Source organism: Aythya ferina (genome assembly GCF_964211825.1).
Source record: "Aythya ferina genome assembly, chromosome: 4".
Classification (NCBI taxonomy): domain Eukaryota; kingdom Metazoa; phylum Chordata; class Aves; order Anseriformes; family Anatidae; genus Aythya; species Aythya ferina.
Genome location: NC_140300.1, coordinates 66,173,734 through 66,187,806, shown reverse-complemented (window position 1 = coordinate 66,187,806; position 14,073 = coordinate 66,173,734). Strand labels below are relative to the sequence as shown.

At 42.4% G+C, this 14,073-nt stretch overlaps 1 protein-coding gene across 6 annotated transcripts in view; it reads right to left on the bottom strand.

Moving 5' to 3' along the window:
- CCSER1 (coiled-coil serine rich protein 1) overlaps positions 1-14,073 on the bottom strand; it is a 695,877-nt gene that overhangs the window by 497,912 nt on the left and 183,892 nt on the right. The window lies entirely within an intron of this gene.

Here is a 14,073-nt window from a genome sequence, read left to right as displayed (position 1 = left end):
CCCAGGTGTGAATCAAGGGTGACCTGTCAGCTACCTCATACAGAAGTGACCTCGCAGTCCCTTTCTGTGACACATTCCTGTTGCCGCCCTATCTACTGCAGAGACAGAAGTGACATCACAGTCACTTCCACAGTCAAATTCAGGAGATCCTGAGGTAGATCTGTCGACTTTCTTGTTCCCACAGGACTAGGGCTCACCTTTCTGGGTTAGAAATTAGCAAAGGCTTAATGGGAAACTTTGGTGTTCTTCTGTGGGTCTGTGGTTAGGGTATGGACAAGCTCTGTGGTTTAGGGCTTTTTTTTAGGTCTGCCAAGAACTTGTCTAGGGTTAAATAGAGCATTTTAATGCTATATATATATATATATACACACACACATATATATATGTTTGTATTATATATATATAATGCTATATATGTGCTATATTTTTATGTATATATAGCATTAAAATACAGCATTTATATACATATATATATATATAGATAGATAGATATGTCAGAACAAAACCGTGACATCATGCTCTTTGGTTTAGAAGGAAAAATCAAATATCTTCCTTAAGGATTGCTCTACTCAGACCAGTGCAGATTTGTATGAACCTGCTTATATGATCAAGGTTAGAAAGAAGGACAAAGCTTCAGTTCATATGAAACCTAGACTGCAGCACCTTCTAGACAGAGTTGAAGCAGTATCAGTGGAACTGACTATGAGAGGAATTGACGTGGCCTAACAATTTCTCCTGTTAGACAGAGAATATTCAGACACTGTATTCATGGAAGAGAAACAAAATGAATTTATTTAAGAAGAGAGATAGCGAGGGAGCTAATCTCCTTCTAAGAGTTTCTGCTTTATTAAAGAACCAATCTCACTTCACTTCTTAAACAGGAGCCTAGCAGGTTAAAAGGCATGCTGAGATTTTAAATGAACTTCATCTAAATGAATCTTAAATAAGTTATTTTTGTTGTGAGTTTTCTCTCTCCCCCTACATAAATGTTTTAAAATCTCTTCAGACTACTGAGTGTAGAAAATTAGCAGGGATTAAAAAAAATAAAAAATCCATTAAAAACATATTTATTAGGAGTAAAATGTTTGTATTACCTACTACATTGCTTGGATGATTAAGAATGAGTCAGGACTGATTCTCTCATCGTTTTGGGAAAACAGCAGAATTTGTACAGACTAATCCTCACCTTCCAAAGGATTTCTTTTTTTTCTTGAAAAGACATTAACATTTTAATTTAAATAAGCATACTGTGTTTTCCTACCAACTTCAATTTTCCTTGCAATATATACAAAAACAAACAATTGTAGTATCTTCTGGTCCTTTTCTTACATTTCCATGCCTGGAAACTACATGAAATTAAGCAGCTGGATGGCATCTCTAAATTTATTTTTGGGAAAATAATAATTAATCATTTAATATGACTTTTTGCTCTTCTAACCTACACTGCTATTACTACCAAAATTTGGCAAAAATTAGTGTTTACATTTGCTATCTCTAACCATGTCTTCCTCAGCCAGACAACACAGTTTGGTCATGCACCACACCTATCAGCAATACCGTACTCATAGTTGTAGCCACATCATCATTGTATTTAAAACAAATAATGGCAACTAAATAACTACAAGATTCTGTCTCACAGGGTTCACTATATGATATGAGTCCAAGCTATTAGGCCAAGGACACTTATGAATAAGCTTAAATCTAAGTAGTATGATCTCACTGACTTCAGATAGATAGTTACGTGTCTTAGGCTTAATACATGCTTAATGCCCCACTAAGAAGCTTTCAAAGCAAATTCTGTTCAGGACAGAATAATGACTGCTTCCCAAAGGAAAGATGCATTTTTTTCTACATACCCTGTGACACAACAGCAACATTTTTTCCATAAAACAGTGAACATGCATATATACTAAACGAGTAAGGTCATAGAAGAGATCTGAATTTATAATGAACTTATAAAAAATAATAAATAAAAGTACAAGTGGTAAACGTAAAACGTGCTGAATCATCCTGGATACAGATCGGAATATGAATGAAACAGCACACACAGTGACCTAAATCCTGATGAGATACCAAAATTTCAAATATATTTTAGCAGCAATAAATATATAGACAGTTCATTCCCACACATAATTAAAATGGAGGCTGATCTCCAAGGGGTTCTGCCAACTCCAGCATGCCTAACCTATAACTTATAAATAAAACTAGCTTTATTAAATAATCATGGTGAATCTATTCCACAATACAAGAAACAAAATAGTCTACTGGGAAATAGGATTCCTCATTATTGCATCAGTAAAAATCTTGCAAACCTAGCTAATGTCTCAGTTGTGTAGACTTTTAAGCTTACACAGCAGCAAGAATTACAGTCATTGACTTACAGCTTCAAAAGAGAGTATTTAATGAATACACTTTTACCTGAAATGAAGAACTAATGGAAGGTTCACAGAATCACAGAATCACAGAATTTCTAGGTTGGAAGAGACCTCAAGATCATCGAGTCCAACCTCTGACCTAACGCTAACAGTCCCCACTAAACCATTTCCCTAAGCTCTACATCTAAACATCTTTTGAAGACTTCCAGGGATGGTGACTCCACCACTTCCCGGGGCAGCCTGTTCCAATGCCTCACAACCCTTTCAGTGAAGAAGTTCTTCCTAACATCTAACCTAAAACTCCCCTGGCTCAAATTAAGCCCATTTCCCCTCGTCCTGTCACCAGGCACGTGGGAGAACAGGCCAACCCCCACCTCGCTACAGCCTCCCTTTAGGTACCCATAGAGAGCGATAAGGTCGCCCCTGAGCCTCCTCTTCTCCAGGCTGAACAAGCCCAGCTCCCTCAGCCGCTCCTCGTAGGACTTGTTCTCCAGGCCCCTCACCAGCTTCATCGCCCTTCTCTGGACCCGCTCAAGCATCTCCATGTCCTTCTTGTAGCAAGGAGCCCAAAGCTGAACACAGTACTCAAGGTGCGGCCTCACCAGAGCCTAGTACAGGGGGACGATCACCTCCCTAGCCCTGCTGGCCACACTGTTTCTTATGCAAGCCAGGATGCCGTTGGCCTTCTTGGCCACCTGAGCACACTGCTGGCTCATATTCAGCTGACTATCCACCATCACTCCCAGGTCCTTCTCTGCCTGGCAGCTCTCCAACCACTCATCTCCCAGCCTGTAGCTCTGCTTGGGGTTATTGCGCCCCAGGTGCAGGACCCGGCACTTGGCCTTGTTGAACTTCATGCAGTTGACCTCAGCCCACCGGTGCAGCCTATCCAGATCCTCCTGCAGAGCCTTCCTACCCTCAAGCAGATCAACACACGCACCTAGCTTGGTGTCATCTGCGAACTTACTGAAGGTGCACTCAATGCCCTCATCCAGATCATCGATGAAGTTATTAAAGAGGACCGGCCCCAGCACCAAGCCCTGGGGGACTCCACTAGTGACTGGCCTCCAACTGGACTCAGCTCCATTCACCACGACTCTTTGGGCCTGGCTATCCAGCCAGTTTCTAACCCAACGAAGCGTACGCCAGTCCAAGCCACGAGCAGCCAGTTTCTTGAGGAGAATGCTGTGGGAGACGGTGTCAAAAGCCTTGCTGAAGTCAAGGTAGACCACATCCACAGCCTTTCCCTCGTCCACCAGGTGCGTCACTTTGTCATAGAAGGAGATCAGGTTCGTCAAGCAGGATCTGCCTTTCATAAACCCATGCTGACTGGGCCTGATTGCCTGCTTGCCCTGCAAGTGCTGCGTGATGACTCTCAAGACGATCTGCTCCATGAGCTTCCCCGGCACTGAGGTCAAACTGACAGGCCTGTAGTTTCCCGGGTCTGCCCTCCGGCCCTTCTTGTAAATGGGCGTCACGTTTGCTAGCCGCCAGTCGACTGGGACCTCCCCCGATCGCCAGGACTGCTGATAAATGATGGTAAGCGGCTTGGCCGGTTCCTCTGCCAGTTCTCTCGGTACCCTTGGGTGGATCCCATCCGGCCCCATCGACTTGCGCACATCCAAGTGCCCTAGCAGGTCGCCAACCATTTCTTCGTGGATAGTGAGGGCCACATTCTGCTCCCCATCCCCTTCCGCCAGCTCAGGGTACTGGCTATCCAGAGAACAACCACCATTGCTGCTAAAGACTGAGGCAAAGAAGGCATTAAGCACCTCCGCCTTTTCCTCATCTCTCATTACAAAGTTGACCCCTGCATCCAGTAAAGGATGGAGATTCTCCTTAGTCCTCTGTTTGGCATTGATGTATTTGTATCAACAATATTAGTGATATGGTTTAGTGGAGGACTTGTTAGTGTTAGGTCAGAGGTTGGACTTGATGATCGAGAGGTCTCTTCCAACCTAGAAATTCTGTGATTCTGTGAAATGCCAGGACTTTTCAACTAGGATGGATAGAGGTTTGACAACTCCATCAGCCAGTTCCCTCAAGACCCTGGGGTTCATGTCATCAGGTCCCATAGACCTGTCCCTGCTGAGATCCATCAGGAGGTCTCGAACCTGCTCTTTACTTACAGTGGGTGGGACTTTGATCTCCCAGCCTCCACCTATGGGTTCAGGGCCATGAAGGACTTGGGAAGCCTGTCTACCAGTGCAGATGGAGGCAAAGAAATTGCTGAGTACCTCAGCCTTCTCCACGACTGTTGTTACCAATCACTCAGCTAGAGAAACCCGTTCCTAGGAGAAGAATTTAGCCACCTATAATCGCTTACACACTCCTATTTTCACCCCTCCCTCGGACTATTTTCACAAATGTTAGAGGTGCATGGTGGCCCTCGGGGACTCCTGTCACTCCAGCGCAGCAGATCGAAGGCAGCTGGGTCCTCTCTTGTGCTCTTCCTCGAGGCTCTGTGCAGAAGGGATGGCACCTCTGGCACAAGGGCTGGGGGATGGGAGAGAAACATACACACACAACCCCTGAGAATTAGCAACAGAGTGGTTTATTGGTGGGACGTCTTGCAGGTAGGCATGTCCATGGTGTTTGGGGGCTCCATCACAAGCTAATGCTTGCGATGGAGCCGGCGCGACGACGAGTAGGGGACTAGGCGGGCACTCTTGCGACGCTCCTTGTGCGCTTGGAGAGTAGAGAGCAAGGACGCGCCGCGGGGGTCCCAGCTCAGTTCTGGCGGAGGTGGATCCACCTCCATCGGCTCCTCCATGTCTCCTGGCGGATCCAGCTCCATCGGCTCCACAGTGTTGGGCAGAAGGCAAAGCCAGTCCTTGCCTGGGACTGCCCAAACGGGCTGTCGTCCACTTGGCATGTTTTCAGGCCAGGGAGCAGATCCAGGGGCTCGTCCGCTTGCACTCCTTCGTGCAGTGCCTCCGTTGGCTTGATTTTCCTGTGCGCCACCACTGCCGGCATCTGATCTGTGGCCATGGCTGGGTCCTGTACTGGTTTCCCTGGGGTAGGAACGCCTGTGCTCCCCGTGTCTGTCTGCCCGATAATCCTCCATTTGCCCCTTGCCACTGTGGTGGCTGTGGGAAGGTCCAGGGCCCCTGTCGCTGCGTGGTGGAGGGGATGGCCTGTTCCTCGCATCGCTGCGGTGCCAGTGGTACCGCCGGTAGGTGTCTGGGCTTGCTCGATGGGCATGCCTCTGCTCCGTGTGGCTGGCTGGCTGATGTTCCTGCCTTCGCCTTGTGCCATCGTGGCGTGAGCTGGAAGACCCATTCCCCGAGTCGCTGTCTTGTCTAGGGGAAGGGCGACTCACGGCTTGGACTTGCTGGTGTCGAAGCCTGTCCTTGCTTGGTCCTGGCTGCACGCGATGCCTTCGCTCAGGAGACCTTTCGGGCTGGGGTGCCGAGCCACGGGGTCGTTCACTTGCATGCCGAGGTCCCGTGCCACTGGGAGGTGGATTTGCTTTTGTGGCTCCAATGTTGCCGTCAGGTTTCTGGCCATGCCTGGATCCCGCACTGTGCTGGGGACTCTGGGCACGCCTCTGCTCCATGTGGCTGTCTGCCCAATGGACGTGCCTTTGCCCCTTGCCACTGTGGCGGCTCTGGGAAGGTCCAGGCCCCCTGTCGCTGTGTGGTGGAGGGGATGGCCTCTTCCCCGCATCACTGCGGTGCCCATTGTGACGCTGATAGGAGTCTGGGCTTGCTCCATGGGCGTGCCTCTTCTCCGTGTGGCTGCCTGCCCGATGTTCCTGCCTTCGCCCCATCCCGTCGTTGGGTGAATTGGAAGGCCCATGGCCCAAGTCGCTGTCTCGTTTAGGAGAGGAAAGGCGCACGGCTTGGCCTTGCTGAAGTTTGAGCCTGTCCTTGACGAGTCCTGGCTCTATGTGATGCCTTTTTTCCGTGCACTTTCTCGGCTGGTGTGCTGAGCCATGCGGTGGTTCATTTTCACGCCCAGGTCCTGTTCCACTCTGCGCCTCATTTCCATTTCTGGGCCCCACGATGCCGTCTTCTTTCTGGCCGTGCTTGGGCCCCATGCTGCGTTGCGCGTTGTTGTTGCGCCCGCACTCCTGGCGGCGGTCTGGCCGCTGGTCCTGCCAGTTCCTCACGCCGCCATTTGGACTGGAAGAAGGCCCAGGCCCCCTGTCACTGTGTGGCTGGGGGGCCGGCCTGTTCCTCACATCCTTGCGGTACCCATGGTACCGCTTCGGGGTGTTGGTGGGCTGGGTGCCAGAGCTGCCTTGGGCACTGGTGTCTGTTGTGCTGCCGGCGCTCTGCCTCCGCCCGTAACTCTCCTCCATCTCCTTCTCCTTAATAGCTGCCTTCGTTGCTGGTGCTCACTGGGCCTGCAACGCTGCCCGCTCACACCAACGAGGGCCGCCTCTCGCCTTGCTGCTTTGGCTCTTCCTCCTGCCGCCAATGCCGGCTCTCAGAGGGCCTCGAAGCTCAGCGAGTGCCGGGCCAGCGGCGGGGGTCCGCTTTTATAGGGCCTGCAGCAAGGGCGGGACAGTGGTAGCCACTGTGACCTCAGCAAGCCTCTGTGATGCAGGGGCCCGTGCGTGGCCAATTTGGGGTGGCTGAGGGCCCCTTGTGTGGGGCTGGCTCCCCCGGGCCATTTGGCTTGCCAGAGAGAAAGGCTGCCCCTCGGCCACAGGGATTGCCCTCCACCTCGCATCCTGTGCCCTGGGTTTATTTTTAACTCTGCTTTTTATGGAATTTCATTCTATTGTTTACGGAAAAGAACAGAAGCACGGTGCATCTTCAGCCCCAATGCCCATGTGTGCTTTATCCTCTGAGTGAAGAACTTCCTCACGTGGCATGTAGTCTAAATCTCCCCTCCACTCAATGCCCTCATCCAGATCATTGATAAAGATATTAAAGAGGATTGGCCTCAGTACTGAGCCCTGGGGGACTCCACTAGTGACTGGCCTCCAACTGGATTTAATTCCATTTACTATGAGCTGATTCAATGTCTCATTATTCTGGAATTCCAGGAGGAGAAATCCTCAGGAACTTTTCTAGCAGGTTATGTAAGAATGAATAATATTGTGAGACTAGATATACCATGCAACACACCTCTCTATCACTTGTTATCCATATTCCCTTTGCTGTGGGGAGAGCAGCACACAAAGCATACTTGTATTACAGCTAGCTCCTATTTATGCTCTCTGCAGTCTGAAGAACATATTCCTGGATTTCATTCAACTTGACTTCTTTTCAGACTAGAGGCATGGAATAATACTTCTGTTGATATCTGACGGCCAGGAGAGTTTGGTAAATTCTTTGAAGTCACTTGCTGTATATCATTCTAAACCAAATTTAAAACAACTTCATTCCAGACTATTCTATTTTTCCCAGACCTTCAAGGTGAGATTTTCCTGCACCATTTTTCCTTCTATTTCTATTTCTTCCTTTTCATCTTTCTACTTACCACTACCATTTACTACATGTGATAACTCAGGGTCCAAAGATTACTGTATGAGATTCCACAAAAGTAGTCAATACAAGCCTATGCATTTTGCATCAGACCTCCTTCTGCAGCCAAAATGAACTTTTCCAGATGCACAGTGATAGAGTCGCTAGTTTCTTCATGAGTAACTCCAGATAGCTTTGCACAACCCAGTATCTGAACACATGCATGCTACATTTGCAAGCTGATGGCCTTAGACCAGAATTCCACAGAATCAGGAGCTCTTTGTATTTAATCTAATACACACTGAAAATAAGATGGTTAAAAAATGTATGTATGTCATTCTAGTCTAAAAACATAATTTACAACAAATACATGTTGTCAGGAATGTTACAGTAAGAAGCTAAAGGAACACCGTTTCCTGCAAGCACAATCCTGGAGGAAATAAATAAATAAATAAATAAATAAAATCCAAATAAAGTCAGAGAAGAAAAGATGGAGTATGGAAGAAAACAATGAAATTGAGCCTTAAAGTTATTCCATGTTTTATTCATGGAAAAAATGTATTAGAAATACAGAGAGTTGTCAAAACTATTTTCTGTGAAATTAGCAGTTTAGGGGAAAAAGCACAAAAATAATATTACAACACAGCTGTACTTTCTTTTTATCTACTGTCTCATTTTCAACCTCTAAATAAGTGTATTTTTATGGTAAATTGCATTTTTTTTTTATATATATATAAAGAACAACTGTGAGAAAAACAATTGGTCAAGTCAGGAAGATCTTCAACTGGTTAATCATCTTGCTTGGGCTTTTGACAGTTAGCAAAATCACAATCATTATAATAAAGAGAATTTTGCCACTAGCAGTTTTTTTCCATGGAGATTTCTCTGGTCTCAGTGCCTCTGTAGTTTCGATATTTGTAAAGATACTCCTTTAATCTTAATTTCTAAAAAGAATATATGAATTGTGTTTGCAGGGCTGAAAATATTCGGACAAGAAAAAAAAAAAAAAGAATGAGTATCTTACCCTTCCTGCAACCAAAAAGGACTACACTTATTTACTGACAATTTTCTGTTTTATTTCTCACCCTTGCAGATTCAGCAGTTACCATGTGAAAATAAATAAATAAAATACCAAACAAATAAATGAATAAAACCACATGACACTGTTTCTGAAAAGTTGGAAGGTTTTTTTTGTTTGTTTGTTGGCCTGTTTGCTTTTTCCTGAAGACTTCGTACTGTAAGAGGAACTCAGCATGTGAAACACTGAAATGCCCCAAAGAAATGCCCTTGGATTTTCAGATGTGTTACGCATGTCCACACTGCCTCCCGCACAGGCACACAGCAGCACTGGCTGAGGGATGTGGTACAGGACTATATTGAAAGAGAAAAAAAAAAAAAAAAAAGAAGAAGAAGAAGAAGAAGAAAAAGAAGAAAGAGAAGAAAAAGAAAGAGAAGAAGAAGAAGAAAACCGTGCTCTTATATTAGGTTCTCATCACATTTCTATTTTGGCAAGAGTCATTCTTTGTAAACTTACAAAGTGGGACAGAAAAAACAGCACTTAACATACTGCTTACACTTTACCATCTAAAAATGTAGAATTGCTTAAATAAGACAGTATGCTTTGATTTGTCATCATGTTTATTATTGCATTTATTTTCTGCCTGCAGATACTATTAAGGAAGATGTTTCATCTCAATATATGTATAAAATCAAAGGAACGAAGGAAGGCAGTATGACTAATTTAATTACTTTCCTGGTTCTTTCAATAAATGATGGCTGAGCATAGCAATATGAATAAGGATTTGTAACTAAATGTCACACTGTAATTATGAAAGAGCAGGAAATTGAGATACAGATTCTGATTCTAATTGCTTCATGATAACCATTTAAATGCATCTCACTCAGAGTACTCTTTCATGACCCTGGAGTTCAGGACTCTGCTCTTTCACCTTTCTTGTCTATTTATGAGGCAAAAAGCTCTTGGCATCTAAATTATCGGTGTAGTTTCTGTGATGATGATCTTCTAACTGTTCCATTTAGGTGAATATTATTTACAAGCACTTATCATTATTAAAATTTGTATGAGATAGAAAGGAACTTAACTTACATTTACTACTTGGAAATATCAGTTCTTTACCCCTCTTTACACTGATGGGGAAAAAAAAATAAAATTGAAAAATAGTATTTCTTCAGAAAAATGATTATTTTCAATGATCTACTTTAAGTGCTCAGCACAGGCCAGATCTCTATAATATCTCAGAAGCACAGCTAAATGCCTATACCTATATGCCTCCCATAGAACTAGGCACATTTGCACCTCAACATTCAGATGAAACACACTGAAAGAGTTTTAGGATAATGTTAAATGGACAGTACTTTTATGCTGTGATTTTTTTCCTCAATTAAAATTGAATGACTTCATTCATTTACATAAATAACGGAACAGAAACAGGACTCTCAATTCAGCACTTTTTTCCAGAACACGGATGAGGGTGCTCCGGGATGATGGTAGATTAACTTTACCTTAGTCTATGATTTCTATCTATAGTTGCATTCTAATTTAGTACTAACTTCTCTAGCGCTTTTTTCTTCCTCTCCTTACTGTCAATAAGTTAAGCTTTAGGACTCCTAATAACACCATTAGCCACAAGCATGTAATGGTTATTTTTAACTAACACAAATATGCCCTTCTAATTTGATAATACTACCTACTCTTTCATTGTAAAGCCCATAAAATACATTTCCTATGTGCCTGGTGCTCCTTCAAAAGCTATAGATCACAGTTAAAGAAGTTTAGAAGACAATTTTTGTTTCATTTCCCTGGATACCTGAAGTTACTCCATTATTGTGTCAGATTTATTAAACAATGCTTCAGGGCAAAATGTATAGACAGCTTTGTAGAAAAGGTTGTTCCAAAAATACAAAAATCCCTCTAACTCATCTAGCTATGGAGAAACTAGTTGCAGTCCTTTCTCAAATAGCAGGATGAAACTCTCCACTACATACATGTAAGCCATGCTGAAAGCTGAACATTCGATGTTACATGTGTCATCCAGCAGATTGAAGTCCTGACTCATGCTATGCTTCCTTCACAAGTTTCCTGGACAAATAGCATGCTTCTATTCAGGGCATTCTTCCCTTGCAAAATTAAAAACTAACAAGAACTTATCCTTTTAATTAGGCTATCTTTATAATGATATAATGAAGGAAGTGAAGTCACCTATTAGTTTTTGTCATGTTCATTATTAGTACTGATTATCTTTTTATTACCATCTTGTCTAAGATCTCTCATGACAATGGAAAGTGCTACTAAGTTAAATAACCCAAGAACCTAAATTTATCAGATGCAGAGGTCTTTGTTAATTTACTCTCACCATTTTTATTTTGTTCAAAACCTGTAAATATAAACTACAATATGATTACACACAGGAATTGCAAGCAGAAAATGGAAATGATGGTGTCCTAGTTTAACCTATGCAATGTATACATCTCTAAAGGGTGTCATTAGAGAATGATGAAGCTTTCAAAAGATCTCAAGGTGTTGGGTACCCAATTCTGATTAAAAATCAAAATACGTCACTGTTTTTATACATTGAGAGATAATTTGTTGCCAGTGGTATATCCATGAATATTGAGACAGAGGGAAAGAGAGAGAGAAAGAACATTTCTTATTCTATATTTAAAACACAGATTTAAAACACTGCAAAATTTATTTTCCTTAAAAGAACAAGAATGGATTACACAAAAGCTCTTTGTCAGACACTCAGAGACAGTAACTTCTCATTGGGAGCAGTACATCTGCTTCACTATCAATCTTTGGAAAAACATCCAACAAGTGTTATTTGCCCCTTTTGAGATTCTGTGTTGGTGTCAAGCACCAGTAAGACAGCAGCTAATTAGACAGCAGCTGAGGCAGTGCCAGAGCCCACACTCCTTCATAGCAAACAGTGATGACTTCAGGCTTCTGATCCTTCACTTGGCTGAGGACTGGCCTCAAAGGCACACTGTAACCTGCCACGTTCAAAGCAAAACACTTAGCTACTGCTGTTGGTTTCAGTGAATCAGAGCTGATGCACAGTAGCCAAGGAACAGGCAGTTGGCATTTTGTAGACAAGATGAACAGCATATTTTTCTATTCCTTTATTATATTTAGAAGATACTTCACATTCACTATGAAGCACATTTATAGTTTACAGTTTGTAACTATCTATGCTAATGACCTACTACCTGCATTGAATTTTTCTGTACTTTTTAATATCATCTGCATTTCCTCCACTCGTGGTCAAAAACAAACAAACAAATAATCAAACAAACAGATAAAACCAAAGGGAACAATCTGAACTTAAAGTTCCGATGAGCAATCCTATCCTCCATTAGAATTAATAAAAATAATTTAATTAATTAATTAATTTAATTGACATAGTAGTAGCTCCAAACCAGCCACAGAATTTTCATACAGGTTGTTCATCACATTTAGAGTAACTCAGCAACTACCTCATATCACTCTGTCATTACATCAGCTCTTAGGTTTGGCAGAGTACTGATGGCAATTGGCCTGCACGCTATCTGGATATAAAAGAAAAACCATAAAAATTCCTTTTATGTTTTTTAATTTCCACAAAAACAAGCAAATTGCATTTTTGTTGGAGACATTGCTAATAAATAACATAATTATGTTACTAATAGATCATGATCTGGTATGGTGACAGCAATTTGACATTTAAAATAAATATGTTTATGTTGTGCATTCATTTCAAAAACCAATATGCTGTTTCTACCTTATCCTCAGAAGTCTGCAAAACTGAATCTGCCAAATTCATAACTATAACTATATATAAAAATTGATATATGTATATAATTGTTTTCTATGTACACAATGTTACTATGAACACTAACTATTTGTGTTGTGATGGAGTACTCCAACCCAGCCCTCTATGGTTTGGACCTCACTAGCGTGCATCAAATAAAGATCATCTAATAAGAATATGTATCAAAGGTAGAGCCCGTTGGTTCTAATCATCTCACTGATATGTGATTCTTCCTACTCAACAATTCTAGTGATAAACAGCATTGTCCTGCAGCATTACATTTTAGACACAAAGAGTATCTATGTAATTATTTTTTTTTATGCTTTATTGGATCTACAGGAACACGTTACATTGTAAGAGAGATTGCTACATCAGAACTTCACAAGCTCATTCTTTACATTTATATTAATACAAAACTACACCAAGAGTAGGCCCTTCTTTCTGAATACCAACTAATAATATCTATATATAGAGAGAGATATAGATGTATATAAGGCACATCTCTGTCACTGCCACCATTTCAGACATTATTTGTCAAGTCATGTTTTCATGTATGTTGGATCATTGCTTTATAGATGAGGCTGAGGTATTAAATCCAAAATGGCTAAAGCTCTGACTGAAGACAAATCTCTTCCGAAACTTGTACCAAACTACATTATTCAAATCTATTCAGCAAGCATTCAAGTAGCAACATGATAGATGCAGCAGGCCAACCTGGGTACACAGCTAATCAATATTGCATTTTTGAACAGCCATTGCATACTTCGGAGCCCTATGTGGAGATGTGGCATGTGTGTGCTTAACACCCAGTACTGTGAGGGCTCCCAACAACTTCAGCTGGGCTGCTCACTGCAAATCCCAGGTGTGCACATATATCTTTGTCTAAAGATGTAGCAGGGCCAGTTTTCTGACACCTATGGCAAATAGTTAAGAAATTACACAAGACCCTGCATAACTATGCGTTTGTGAATTCTTAGAAAAGGCTACTATTTACTGCAGTCATATTTGAACAACACAGCTAAACAGATAACACCAAATATTTTTTTTTCAATAGGCTACGCACAACATAAGCACACAACTCATCCGCGTGAATGTGTATTGCTTTCATAAATTCTCCACTGCTTATATCACTGAAAATAAAGGTCTTCATTATATATTTGAGTAATCAATACTTGTAAGTTATGTTTCACCAGGGAAAACGAAAATAAGTAAGGTTAAATTAATGCTGTCACTTTCTATAAACAGGTCATGGTTTCCTGCTATAGAAACTGCTAACTTCATTAGTTTACAACAGGAAATCAACACTGTAGCATATTTTAAAAGTCTAATTTACTTAGAGTAATAAAAAGCCCCCCTCAAGGCTCATCATGTATGTCATATTATGCTTAGCTTTAAACACTCTAGCTAGAGAACTGTATGGAAAAATCTCAGCAAATCAAGTTGATTAATATTCTGCATTTGTATGCAGTA